Genomic DNA, 13,002 nt, shown 5'->3' with positions numbered 1-13,002 from the left:
GAAAACTATTTTAGGGCACCCTACCAATTTGAATTAAAAATGTTTGTTGAACTTGCTTGAAGGAATTAATTTTAGAACATGATTTTTGAGCTAAGAATACATAAGCATGTGAGCTTTGAGTCTAATTGTTTGGTTACATCATATAACCACTATTTTCATTCTTGTGTGTATTATCCTCTTTCTATGATTATAATCTTTAATTTGTTTGATTCTTTATATCTATTATTTTGTGTATGAATGCATTTATGTGATTGAGGCCTTCATTTCAATTAGCTCACTTACCCAAATAACCTTACCTTTTATCTACCATTGTTAGCCAATTTTGAGCCTATTTGACCCATTTGTTCTTAAATTTAGCACGTTACCAGCCTTAAAGCAAAAAATAATAATGTCCTTAATTTGGATCTTTGATTAGCTTAGACTAGTGAGAGTGTGTATCATTTAAGTTTGGGAAAACTTGAAAACATTGGTTGAGATAAAAGTGTAGTTTTGTATTTTTGTTCAAAATCTTAGGAATTTAGTATATACTCATGCATTAAATGTTTAAACCATATGCATTGATATTCTTGTATATATTTTATTGTGGAAAGAAAAAAATAATAATACAAAAAGAGAAAATATATATAAAAATAAAAAAAAGAGAAAAAGAAAGCAATAAAAAGGGGAGAAAATGCCCAAAATTTAAGTAATAATGAAAATGCATATGTGATATGAAAAGAAAAGAATGCATAAGTGTGTGGAAAAGTGAAGAATGGAGAGTTAGGTTTTGTATTTGAATTATATAGGTTGTTATGTGTGTTAGGTGAGAGCTTAGGTTAATCAAAGATTCAAATTTCAAGCTCACTTGACCATATGCATCCTTACCTTTACCCTAGCCCCATTACAACCTATAGATAAGCCCTCATGATAAATGTATGCATGCATTGAATAATTGTTGATTGTTAGATGAAAAATAAATCTTGAAAAGCATTATTAGAGGATAATTGAGCGAATCAATCCTATACACTTGAGCGACTAGAGCGGATACACTTTCGGTGAGGGTTCGATTCCTTGTTCCATGCTTTTATGAACTTTCTTCTTGCAAGTTTGTTTATATTTTATTTTGATATTTGAATTGGTGAAATTCATGAATCATCATACTATGTTAGCCCTACATGTTCATATTTGTTCTTGGAGATTGATTTACTTTTAACCAAGTAGGTAGAAGCATTTTGCATTTAGTTGCATTCATATAGATAGATTGCATTAAATAAATGTTCATACCCCATTTCTTGTCTTTCTTTATTCTTAGCATAAGGACATACTTAGTTTAAGTGTGAGGAGGTTTGATAAACTCTAATTTTGTAGTTTATCTTGTGTTAAATTTAGGAAATTTTATCAACTTATCTCACATTTATTCAATGAAATAGCATAGTTTATGAATGTCTCTTAATTTGTGCTTAAGAGTGAAAACATGCTTTTTAGGCCTTTAAATTGCTAATTTTAATTCACTTTAATTCCATTCGATGCCTTGATATGTTTGTTGAGTGATTTCAGGTTCATAAAGGGAAGGTTGGGTGGAAGAAGTGAAAAGAAAAGCATGCAAAGTGGAGAATTCATGAAGAAATAGATATTTGCAGAATTCATAGCGACGCGTGTACGTGGTCCACGCGTGCGCGAGGGAAAGAAATCTGCCAAGCAACGCATACGCGTGACCCATGCGTATACGTGACAAGTAGCACGTGACCAACTTAAAGGCAATACGTTGGGAGCGATTTCTGAACCATCCATGCCCAGATCCAACTCATTTTCTGATGCAATTGAACCCAAGGATTGGGGGGGATGAGCCAAGTAGTCATAGTTTAGTTTTTAGCCAGAAGATCTAACTTCTCTCTAGAATTTAGGGTAATTTAGGTCAAATTTTCTTAGATCTAAGTTTTAATTCTTGCTTTCGTTCAATTTTCTTTACATTCCCTTGTTCTATTATCTTAATCCTCTTAGTTTTTCTTGTTAATTTTTTTATTTTTCCAAGTTAGTTTATGAACTCTCTTTTCAATTTCAATTCTCTTTTAATACAATTTTATGTTTCCATGTCTTTTTATGTTTGTTTTAGTTGCTATTGTTGATCTCTTACTTGGGTTAGTTATAGTTTTTATTAATTCTTTCATTTTATGATGTTTGCCTTTATTACACTCTAAGTGTTTTACAAAATATTTTCACTTGTTATGGAGTAGTTTTTTTTATACTCTTGGCCTAGGCTAAGGGAATTGAGTGACCTTGAGTCATTGGGTCTAATTGGATTGGTGATTTGGGAATCCTTATTGGTCACTTTGATACCCATTAACACTAGTCCACTACTAAGTTAATTAGTAGTTAGGTTGGGACTTATGGGTTGATGTTGATCAATCCTATTTGATGTACTTCAAGCATAGAAGTAGACTTGATGGGTTTGGCCTCTCATAATTGTTAATATATGGTTATTAGACAAGGATAGTGACCTCAATTCCCCAACCTTTGCCAAGAGTCCTTTTTTCATTTAATTCTTCGCATGCTTATTTACTTTCTTTCCTTTTAATTTTTTTGTCAATTACCATCAAAACCCCCTTGTTCCTTCATAGCCAATAATTGAGCACTCAAATGCAATTCCTAGGGAGAACGACCTGGGACTAATACTCTCGGTTTTTATTGGGGTTTGTACTTGTGACAAACAAATTAAACTTTGATTTGAGGATTAATTGTTGGTTTGTACTATACTTGCAACGAAATTCCTTTGAGAAAATTCTAGACCTACATAAATTATTATATCAATATCCTAATAGCACATAGACACACACATAGAAAATGCACAGAAGCATAGCCAGTCCATCCCTCAGGCTCTACAGGAACGAACTGCTCTGATACCATAATATAACACCCAATCACACAAAATCTTACGCTTAAGTCATAAGTTAGAGATGGTGAGGTATTACGACCTCTAAAAGTAAAATTATATAGTTAAAAAGATTTATAGGAGCCTTTAAAGAAAAGTTAAAAAAATGAAAGCATTAAAACAAAAAGCGTAGCACCCACGAAGCGACAACATAAGCGAAACAAGGTAAGAGTAAGCTAACGTGATATATACAGAAGAGTTCCAAAATACAGATAACAAAGCTCAAGACTCGAAAGATAAACCGGCCAGAGAGCATACATACTAATGGAGATAATAAGTATCTACATATATACATATAACCAAAATAAAGCTCCAAAAGAAACAGAAATCTTCGCTATCAGAAGCTTCCAGCATGCCTCAACGAGGTACCTCACATCCTGCATCTGAAAACCACAAAATATATATGCGGTGAGAACCAGAGGTTCTCAGCATGGTAACAGTGCCTACATATCTAACATATAATGTCCCGAAAAAGTCAAAAGCAATCCTAGAACTTCTGACATATAATTAAAATCTTATAAACATAACTAAACAATAAAATAAATCAGATAACTAGCTAAGGATCTTCATTCTATCTAAAACTCCCATTTCCAATTCTTTCGACTCCCAACCACCACCGAAATTAAATGTTATAAACACAATTATTACATACAAGAAAATCACAGACATAAAGCATATACAACAATTAAACAGGTAGCAAATAGTTTATGTAATCACTTAGGCAATCCAAACAAGGCATACCAAACAAACATATAGATGCATACAATGCATGCCTGTCCTATTGGCTGATGAGTCTCATATATCGGTTATAAAGCCAACCCGACAATTCCTGGTAGCTAACCATTGGACTGTCCCTTTGTCGTGCATCCCCAACTCAAGTAATTCTCAACCTTAATCATATAACACCCACACTGGTGTTTATCCACGGGGTGAGCTCATCCGAAACTTTTACAGTGTTCGGCCACACTTACGACATACGATCAGCAGAGTATCGAGTCTCAATCTGGAGCACGTGGTGACTAGCCACTGCTTTAACTCAGGAAAACTCGTATCTCAGATATTTAAAATTGCAACAATCATATTATCAATCAATAATTCATTACCAACACAGCCAAAATTCAATATCAATATAGCCATCCAGCTCATAGCATAATTTATAATCAGCCACAATTCATTACCAACACAGCCATCCCACCCATATCATAAACAACACTTCCACTATCATCATCAGTAAACTCTTATGATCAATATCAAACATGATTTATCATTAATTTCCATCTTTCTTCATCAATAAGTTACCTTTCTCACAGTCCTTTCTATGCTTCATTACCCAAAAATCCACCTACTAGGCTTTAAACAAGAGAAAATAGGGTTTTGAAAGCGGGAGGAATGTGTTTAAAAAAAATCAAAATCATAGTTTTAGGAAAATAGGGGATCGCTTAAGCGAGGAGCATAGCTCGTAGCATATGCTCGCGTTGTGTGCCCCCTTTCGCATGCGCACCCTGGCAAAACTGGACTTCTCACGTACACATCACTGGTTTGCATACACGAGCTCCTCAACCTGAATTGATTGCTCGTGTTGCATGCCATATGTCGCGTACGCAACCAAGTAAAATGCCATTCTCGCGTATGCGACACACACCCCGCATACGCGAGACCTCTGGGCCATAGCCACTGGTCGCATCGCGTGTGTCCCTTGCATACGCATGCATAGCAGAAGTTCAAAAAGCTGCTAAGTCCAGAATTTTTAATTTTGTACCAAAAACTTTGATTGCGCATAACTTTCTCGTTTTAAAACATTTCTCCTCCGTTCTTTGAACGACATAAACATCTCGAACCAAATTTTCTTTCTAAACAGGTTTGATACAAATCGAAGGTTCGGAGATCAAGTTATACTCTACCAAAATTGGTCAAAATCATAGTTCTTGTAAAACTTTACAAAATCTCTATTTTCAAAATATACCAATTTCAAACCTTTTAAAAATTAACCCAAACCCTTCCAATTCAGCATCTTTCATAAATCTCAACTAAATATTTTAATTTCAACAATATACAATTCACATTCATGATCCTACGAATTCTCTATTTTCATGAAATTCTAACCTAATACTTCCAATTCCACAATATTCAATATACATCATCAAATATCCATATCAAGTTCAATATCAACTTCAAATCAACCTTTATACATACCAATCATCATCATATACAAATCACATGCATAATCAATAAAGACATCAATCACACCCTCCAAAACCAACAACCACATAATCAATACAATCCATTTCAACCAATCAACCACATCACAAATTCAATTCCTATCCTAGAGTCACTAATCTAAGTTCACATTACATTGCATTTTAGATACGAGAAATCGAAACCATACCTTGGTCGATAACCCGATAAAACCCGGAACATTTCCAATTCACTTTTTCCTCAAGCTCTCAAGGCTCAACACCTCCAAAATAGATTTTCCAGCATAAAAATGCACTCCAAGCTTCCAAGACCTCAATTAAGCTCTAACATCACAAGTTTTGACCTCCAATTAATTTTGTTACCAACAATATTCAATCTAAACCACACATATCACTATAATTAATCTCTAAACTCAAAATATCAAAAATTTCACAAGAGGGTTAGGATTCTTACCTTGTTCATAGCTCAACTGAGCCACACCCAACAAAATTTGCAAGCTAATTCGAACTTAAACGCCGAAATTAAACAATTTTCAACATAATTGCTCATTAATTTTGAAACTGGGAAGGAATAAATTGAGAAAGAAAATGTGACTTTCATACCTTACAACGTATTGGACTTTGTAGAGTTCGACGCTGCAGTCGCGTGACCGCAAACGGTGCAGCGATCGGAGTTCGGAGTGAAAGTTATAGCAATTTGATTATCAAATGAAGGTTTGTGACATTTGGAAGATGTTCTTCCCTTGCATGTATGGTTTCAGCATGAAAGCTGAAAGAGGAAGAGAAAATGAGCTGAAGCTCATTAGATTAAGTGGGTTAGTTGGGTCTATGGGCCTGTTTTGGGTCCGGTTCGACTGGTTTGATCCGTTCGGCCTAACTTTGGGACAATTCTTTAAAATTAATGTCAAAATTATTGTTTAATTAGCTCTATCATATTAAACTATAAGATTCAATTTTTTATTTTTCTAGAATAAATATTAATTTATGAGCTAATTATTTATTAATTATTCGAGTTTTACAGATATAGTCGAGCCAGGAACAATTTGGCTAAACACAACCTCCCACCTTCGGCTAAAATAATGGCTAATGGGAGATAAGTGACTTCAACTTGAATACTCTGGACACAGAAAATAACTCCGCTCAACCAATAGAGAAGGAAGGCTATATGCTCATCATCAGAAACAAACTCTTCATTTTGACCTCTATTAATGAGAATAAAGCTCTGGTAGGTAGTAGAAGAGATGTCAATGGCATACTCAACTCTTGTGGTCAACTTGGTAGTAGTTAGAATTTTCTCTCCAAGGGAGGTAAGCCAATTATAGTAGCTACATCTAGAAGAGTAGGAGTAATCATGCCAAATGGAGTATAAAAAGTATGAGAAGTCTCATCCCAAAAGTATAATGCACTTTTCATTAGTCCTGAATTAACAGTGTAAGAGTTTTTACTAAGTTGAATTAGATCATATATTCCAATCTCTTTTCACAGAGTCATCTACTCAGTTTCAATCCTATCTAATTAAGTACGGTAACTGGTGCACGAAATTGCAATCACACTTTTGCAATCCGCACAACTAACCAGCAAGTGCACTGGGTCATCCAAGTAATACCTTACGTGAGTAAGGGTCGAATCACATGGAGATTTTTGGCTTGAAGCAAGCTATGGTTATCTTATTAATCTTAGTCAGGATACCAATAGGATTCTTTAGCCTCAATTGTAAAAGATAAAAAAAAAGGTGTAAAAGGAGTAATTGTTACGCAGTAATGGAGAATATGTTGGAGTTTTGGAGATGCTTTGTCTTCTGAATCCCTGTAACATAATGCTTTCTCACTTTCAAACATGCAAGACTCCTTCCATGGCAAGCTGTATGTAGGGACATCATCGTTGTCAATGGCTACTTCCCATCCTCTCAGTGAAAATAGTCCAAATGCTATGTCATAGCACGGCTAATCATTTGTCGGTTCTCGATCATGTTGGAATGAGATCCATTGATCCTTTTGCGTCTGTCACTACGCCCAACACTCGCGAGTTTGAAGCTCGTCACAATTATCCAATCCCAGAATCCTACTTGAAATACCACATACAAGGTTTAGACTTTCCGGATTCTCAAGGATGCTGCCAATGGATTCTAGCTTATACCACGAAGATTCTGATTAAGGAATCTAAGAGATACTCATTCAATCTAATGTAGAACGGAGGTGGTTGTCAGGCACATGTTCATGGATTGAGGAAGGTGATGAGTGTCACGGATCATCACCTTCTTCATAGTGAAGCGCGAATGAACATCTTAGATAGGAACAAACGTGTTTGAATGGAAAACAGAAATAATTGCATTAATTTATCGAGACGCTGCAGAGCTCCTCACCCCAACAATGGAGTTTAGAGACTCATGCCATCACAAGGTATATAATTCAGATCTAAAAAATGTCATGAGATACAAAATAGATCTCTAAAAGTTGTTTAAATACTAAACTAGTAACCTAGGTTTACAGAAAATGAGTAAACTAAGATGAATAGTGCAGAAATCCACTTCTGGAGCCCACTTGGTATGTGCTGAGGCTGAGACTTAAGCTTCTCATGTGTCTGGGCTGTTTTTGGAGTTGAACGCCAGACTTGCAACTTGTTTCTGGCGCTGAACGCTAGATTGCAACATGGAACTGGCGTTAAACGCCAGTTTACGTCATCTATCTTCGCGCAAAGTATGGACTATTATATATTTCTGGAAAGTCTTGTATGTCCACTTTCGAACCCAATTGAGAGCGTGCCATTTGGACTCCTGTAGCTCCAGAAAATCCATTCCAAGTGCAGGGAGGTCAGAATCCAATAGCATCAGCAGTCCTTTTTCAGCCTAAATCAGATTTGTGTTCAGCTCCCTCAATTTCAGCCAGAAAAAACCTGAAATCATAGAAAAACACACAAACTCATAGTAAAGTCCAGAAATATGAATTTTGCCTAAAAACTAATAAAAATATACTAAAAAGTAGCTAGAACCTACTAAAACTTCCTAAAAACAATGCCAAAAAGCGTATAAATTATCCGCTCATCACAACACCAAACATAAATTGTTGCTTGTCCCCAAGCAACTGAAAATCAAATAGGATAAAAAGAATAGAATATACTATAAATTCCAAAATATCAATGAAGCTTAGTTCTAATTAGATGAGCGGGACTAGTAGCTTTTTGCTTTTGAATAGTTTTGGCATCTCACTTTATCCTTTGAAGTTTAGAATGATTGGCATCTATAGGAACTTAGAATTCAGATAGTGTTATTGATTCTCCTAGTTTAGTATGTTGATTCTTGAACACAACTACTTTATGAGTCTTGGCCGTGGCCCTAAGCACTTTGTTTTCCAGTATTACCACCGGATACATAAATGCCACAGACATATAACTGGGTGAACCTTTTTAGATTGTGACTTAGCTTTGCTAAAGTCCCCAATTAAAGGTGTCCAGAGTTCTTAAGCACACTCTTTTGCTTTAGATCACGACTTTAACCACTCAGTCTCAAGCTTTTCACTTGGACCTGCATACCACAAGCACATGGTTAGGGACAGCTTGATTTAGCCGCTTAGGCCTGGATTTATGTCCTTGGGCCCTCCTGTCCATTGATGCTCAAAGCCTTGGATCCTTTTTACCCTTGCCTTTTGGTTTTAAGAGCTATTGGCTTTTTCTGCTTGCTTTTTCTTTTTCTTTTATTTTTTTGTTTTTGTTTTTGTTTTTGTTTTTGTTTTTTTTCCGCAATCTTTTTATTCACTACTTTTTCTTGCTTCAAGAATCAATTTCATGATTTTTTTCAGATTATCAATAACATTTCTCTTTGTTCATCATTCTTTCAAGAGCCAACAATCTTAACATTCATAAAAAACAAGATAAAAAATATGCACTGTTCAAGCATTCATTCAGAAAACAAAAAGTATTGCCACCACATCAATATAATTAAACTAATTTCAAGGATGAATTCGAAACTCATGTACTTTTTGTTCTTTTGTATTAGAAACATTTTTCATTTAAGAGAGGTGAAGGATTCATGGAATTATTCATAGCCTTAAGACATAGTTACTAAATACTAATGATCAAGTAGTAAAGACTTAAAATATAGACAAACATATAGCATAAAACCGAAAAACAAAGAGATAAGAACAAGGAAGTTAAGGAATGAATCCACCTTAGTGAGGGTGGCGCCTTTTTCTTGAAGGACCAATGGTATTCTTGGGCTCCTCTATGTCTCTTCCTTGCCTCTGTTGCTTGATCTAGTAATTTTGGTGCTCCTATCCTTAGTTTCTCCCAATAATTATGTGGAGAAAAATGTATCCCTTGAGGTATCTCAGGGATTTCTTGATGTGCAGTCAAATACTCTACTACTGAGGTATGGACCCTTGAGATGAATCTCTCCATCTCCCATGACTCAGAGGTGGAAGCAATTGCCTTCCCTTTCCTCTTTCTTGAGGTTTCTATGGCCTTAGGTGCCATCAATGGTAATAGAAAAACAAAAAAGCTATGCTTTTATCACACCAAACTTAGAATATTGCTCGCCCTCGAGCAAAAGAAGAAAGAAGAAAGTAGAAGGAGAAGTGGAGGAGATGGAGGTGTGTGAATGGGTGGGTTTGGGAAGGGAATGGTTTGAATTTGAATGGTGAGGTGGGTGGGGATCCTATGGGGTCCACAGATCCTGAGGTGTCAATAATTTCTCATCTCTGCACCATTTAGGCGTGTAGAACGCCCTCTTAGTGCAATCCTGGCATTTAACGCCAAATTGTTGCTTGTTTATGGCGTTAAACGCCCAAATGTAGCTTGTTTTTGGCGTTTAACGCCAGCCCGATGCTTGTTTCTGGTGTTTAAATGCCAGACAGCTCTTCCTCCAGGGTGTACTTTTTCTTCTGCTATTTTTGATTCTGTTTTTAATTTTTGCAATTGTTTTGTGACTCTACATGATCATAAACCTAATAAAAACATAAGAGAACAATAGAAATATAGATAAATAAAAATTGGGTTGACTCCCAATAAGTGCTTCTTTATTGTCTTTAGCTGGACTATTACTGAGCTTTAATCCAGTCTCAGTCTTGAGCATTCTTGCTCAACATTTCCTTCAAGATAATGTTGGACTCTTTGCCCATTAATAATGAACTTTTTGTCAGAGTCACTATCATGAAGCTCTGCAAACCATGGTGCTTCCTGAATGGAAAAAAGTTGCTCATCCGGAAAGGTTTTAGAGATCTCAGTAAGAGGGAGGGACATCCCTTCTACTGGTTCTATTCGGGACAGGTGATCTGCTACTTGGTTCTCTGTCCCTTTTCTGTCTCTTATTTCTATATCAAACTCTTGCAGAAGCAACACCCATCTTATAAGCTTGGGTTTTGAATCCTGCTTTGTGAGTAGATATTTAAGAGTAGCATGGTCAGTGTACACAATCACTTTTGCTCCTACTAAATAGGATCTGAACTTGTCAATGGCATAAACCACTGCAAGCAATTCCTTTTCTGTGGTTGTGTAGTTCTTCTGTGCATCATTTAGAACACGGCTGGCATAATAAATGACGTGCAGAAGCTTGTCATGCCTCTGTCCCAACACTGCACCAATGGCATGATCACTGGCATCACACATTAATTCAAATGGTAATGTCCAGTCTGGTACAGAGATGACTGGTGCTGTGACCAGCTTAGCTTTCAGAGTCTCAAACGCTTGCAAACACTCCTTATCAAAGATAAATGGCATGTTAGCAGCTAGTAGATTACTCAGAGGTTTTGTAATTTTTGAAAAATCTTTTATAAACCTCCTATAGAATCATGCATGCCCCAGAAAGCTTCTGATTGCCTTAAAATTGGCAGGTGGTGGTAATTTTTCAATTACCTCTACCTTAGCTTGATCCACCTCTATTCCCTTGTTCAAAATTTTGTGCCCAAGGACAATTCCTTCAGTCACCATAAAGTGACATTTCTCCCAGTTTAAAACCAGGTTAGTCTCTTAGCACCTCTTTAGAACAAGTGCTAGATGGTCAAGACAGAAGCTGCATGAGTCTCTAAATACTGAAAAGTCATCCATGAAGACTTCCAGAAATTTTTCCATTATATCAGAGATAGAGAGTATGCACCTTTGAAATGTTGCAGGTGCATTGCACATGCCAAATGGCATCCTTCTGTATGCAAATACTCCAGATGGACATGTGAATGCTGTTTTCTCTTGATCCTGGGGATCTACTGCAATCTGGTTGTAACCTGAATAGCCATCCAAAAAGCAGTAGTAATCATGACATGCTAGTCTTTCTAGCATCTGGTCTATGAATGGTAAAGGAAAATTATCCTTTCTGGTGGCTGTATTGAGTCTTCTGTAGTCAAAACACATACGCCAACCTATAACTGTTCTTGTAGGAAATAGTTCATTCTTTTCATTATGAACCACTGTCATGCCTCCCTTTTGGGGGACAACTTGGACAGGGCTCACCCAGGGGCTATCAAAAATAGGATAAATAATCCCAGCCTCTAGTAGTTTAGTGACCTCCTTTTGCACCACCTCCTTTATGGCTGGATTCAGTCGCCTCTGTGGTTGAACCACTGGCTTAGCGTCATCCTCCAATAGGATCTTGTGCATGCATCTGGCTGGGCTAATGCCCTTAAGATCACTGATGGACCACCCAAGAGTTGTCTTGTGTGTCCTCAACATTCGAATTAGTGCTTCCTCTTTCTGTGGCTCTAAGGTAGAGCTTATGATTATAGGAAAAGTGTCACCTTCTCCCAGAAATGCATATTTCAGGGATGGTGGTAATGGTTTGAGCTCGGGTTTAGGAGGTTTCTCCTCTTCCTGAGGGATTTTCAGAGGTTCTATTATTCTCTCCGGTTCCTCCAGATCAGGCTAAACATCTTTAAAGATATCCTCTAGCTTTGATTCGAGACTCTCAGTCATATTGACCTCTTCCACGAGAGAGTCAATAATATCAATGCTTATGCAGTCGTCTGGGGTGTCTGGATGCTGCATAGCTTTGACAACATTCAACTTAAACTCGTCCTCATTGACTCTCAGGGTCACTTCTCCTTTTTGAACGTCAATGAGGGTTCGTCCAGTTGCTATGAAAGGTCTTCCTAGAATGAGAGTTGCACTCTTGTGCTCCTCCATTTCCAGCACCACAAAGTCAGTGGAAAAGGCAAATGGCCCAACCTTGACAATCATGTCTTCAATCACGCCAGATGGGTATTTAATGGAGCCATCAGTAAGTTGGAGACATATCCGGGTTGGTTTAACTTCTTCAGTCAAACCAAGCTTTCTGATAGTAGATGCAGGTATTAGGTTGATACTTGTCCCAAGATCACATAAAGCTTGCTTGGTACAAGTACCCTCTAATGTGCATGGTATCATGAAGCTCCTGGGATCTTTAAACTTCTCAGGTAAGCTTTTCAAAATGATTGTACTGCATTCTTCAGTGAGGTAAACTTTTTCAGTTTCTCTCCAATCCTTCTTATGACTTAAGATCTCTTTCATGAACTTAGCATAAGAGGGTATTTGCTCAAGTGCCTCTGCAAACGGAATCTTTATTTCAAGAGTCCTGAGATAGTTTGCAAAGCGGGCAAATTGCTTATCCTGTTCCGCTTGGCGGAGTTTCTGAGGATAAGGCATTTTGGTTTTGTATTCCTCAACCTTAGTTGCTGCAGGTTTATTACCTACAGATGTGGGTTGAGAAGCCTTTTTAGAGGGGTTGCTATTAGAACTTGTATGTGTCTGATCTCCCACTGGCGTTTGAATGCCAGGGGTGGAAGCTGGAGTGGCGTTAGGCGCCAACTCCTTACCTGTTTCTGGCGTCTGAACGCCAGAACTATGCTTCCTTTAGGCGTTCAACGCCAATTCCTTGCCTATTTTTGATGTTGAACGCTAGGACTGAGCATGGGTTGGGCGTTCAACGCCAGCTTTCCACCT

The sequence above is a fragment of the Arachis duranensis genome, chromosome 3 (assembly GCF_000817695.3).
Source record: "Arachis duranensis cultivar V14167 chromosome 3, aradu.V14167.gnm2.J7QH, whole genome shotgun sequence".
Taxonomy (NCBI): Eukaryota; Viridiplantae; Streptophyta; class Magnoliopsida; order Fabales; family Fabaceae; genus Arachis; species Arachis duranensis.
Note: the sequence above shows the minus strand (reverse complement) of the source record.